The 1,945-nt window shown below is 49.3% G+C and overlaps 1 long non-coding RNA gene across 1 annotated transcript in view; it reads left to right on the plus strand.

Moving 5' to 3' along the window:
- Positions 1–628: 628 nt before the first annotated feature.
- Positions 629–1,945, plus strand: part of LOC145860409 (uncharacterized) — a 77,566-nt gene continuing 76,249 nt past the window's right edge. Inside the window, exon 1 of the long non-coding RNA XR_014380452.1 lies at positions 629–1,689. This is a non-coding gene — a long non-coding RNA (uncharacterized LOC145860409). The remainder of the gene's footprint in view (positions 1,690–1,945) is intronic.

The following is a 1,945-nucleotide window of genomic DNA, read 5'->3' on the forward strand; positions in this document are numbered from 1 at the left end:
AGATGGTGGTGGTTGTAGAGGTAGTGGAGGTGGTGGAGGTAGTGGAGGTGGTGGTGGTTGTGGAGATGGTGATGGTTGTGGAGGTGGTGGAGGTAGTGGAGGTGGTGGTGGTTGTGGAGATGTTGGTGGTTGTAGAGCTAGTGGTGGTGGAGGTGGTGGTAGTGGAGGTGGTGGTTGTAGAGCTAGTGGAGGTGGTGGTGGTGGTGGTTGTAGAGGTAGTGGAGGTGGTGGAGGTAGTGGAGGTGGTGGTGGTAGAGGTAGTGGTGGTGGAGGTGGTGGTTGTAGAGGTAGTGGTGGTGGTGGTGGAGGTGGTGGTTGTAGAGCTAGTGGTGGTGGAGTTGGTGGTGGTGGTTGTAGAGGTTGTGGTAGAGGTGGTGGTTGTAGAGGTAGTGGTGGTGGAGGTGGTGGAGGTGGTGGTTGTAGAGAAGGTGGTGGTGGTAGAGGTGGTGGAGTTGGTGGTGGTTGTAGAGGTGGTGGAGGTAGTGGAGGTGATGGTGGTAGTGGAGGTGGTGGTTGTAGAGGTAGTGGTGGTGGAGGTGGTGGAGGTGGTGGTGGTAGTGGAGGTGGTGGTTGTAGAGGTAGTGGTGCTGGAGGTGGTGGAGGTGGTGGTGGTAGTGGAGGTGGTGGTTGTAGAGCTAGTGGTGGTGGTGGTGGTGGTGATGGTGGTTTTGTAGCATTATGTAAAATACAAAACACAACAAAATAATTCTGGCTACTGTGTTAGTCAAATAACATGCCATTCTCTCTCCTCATCGCTCTCTCTCTCTGTGGTGCTAAATGAAGGTCTGTGGTTAGGGTGTATTTACTGCCCACCAGAGTAGAGCAGCAGGCCAGACCTCTGTAGAGCAGGGAGGACCTCTAAGTGGTTTACACCTCACATGACCCTCCCTCTTCCTTTCTCACTAGTGTGATCTTCATTCTCTCCATCTACCCGTTCATCATCTTTCTATCGAACAATGTCTTCATTCCACCTCCTCCTCCATCATTCCATCCTTCCTTCCGTCTATCTCTCTATCTCTCCCTGTCCTCCTTGTCTCTCTATACTGGGTCTGGGTCACTGGGTCTGGGTCGCTGGGTCTCTGGGTCTGGGTCGCTGTGTCTCTGGGTCTCTGGGTCTGGGTCGCTGGGTCTCTGGGTCTCTGGGTCTGGGTCGCTGGGTCTCTGGGTCTCTGGGTCTGGGTCTGGTTCACTGGGTCTCTGGGTCTGGATTCTCTGGGTCTTTTTTTAACGTTTTTTTTAATACATATGAACATTTGGAGCTACTTTTTAAGTCAATACCTCAACTTGTGCAATACGTTAGGAGATAAAGAACATTGCATTCTTCATTTCACCTGTCACATTACTATGAAGCTTACGGTAGTCCCCAGTCACGTGTCACGTGGTGTTTGTTTACAAGCACACAATGACGAGGAAAGACTGGAGCCTTGTGAGTCACACACTGTTATGCAGCATGCGCCAGGTTATCTAACTACATGATGGAATTCACAATTAAATGTTTGCCAGCTAGATATCTTTAACTATTAAGTTAACTCTCTAAATGATCTGCAGTAGTTCATTTGATTTGCTAATTTAGTAGCTACTTATGGTTGGCTTCTTCCAAAATCAAGCATTCGCTTGGTAACAGCAGAGAATCCACTCCTGGATAAAGAGCCGTTCTGGCTAATATTTGTTATGTGCGTGCAACAAACTGTGAGTTGAATTTTTGAGTTACTTTTATACTTGTATAGTTCAGGTCAGAAACTGTACAAAATGTTCGCAATGTGCCCATTAGCATTTAGTTAGCCTTCTGAGTCTCTGGGTCTCTGGGTATGAGTCTCTGTGTCTAGGTCTGGATCACTGGGTCTTTGGGTCTTTGGGTCTAGATCTCTGAGTCTTAGGGTCTGGTTCTGGGTCTCTGGGTCTCTGGGTCTAGGTCTCTGAGTCTGGGTCTTTGGGTCTCTGGATC

Source organism: Salmo salar, chromosome 14 (assembly GCF_965601325.2).
Source record: "Salmo salar chromosome 14, fSalSal1, whole genome shotgun sequence".
NCBI classification, from domain to species: domain Eukaryota; kingdom Metazoa; phylum Chordata; class Actinopteri; order Salmoniformes; family Salmonidae; genus Salmo; species Salmo salar.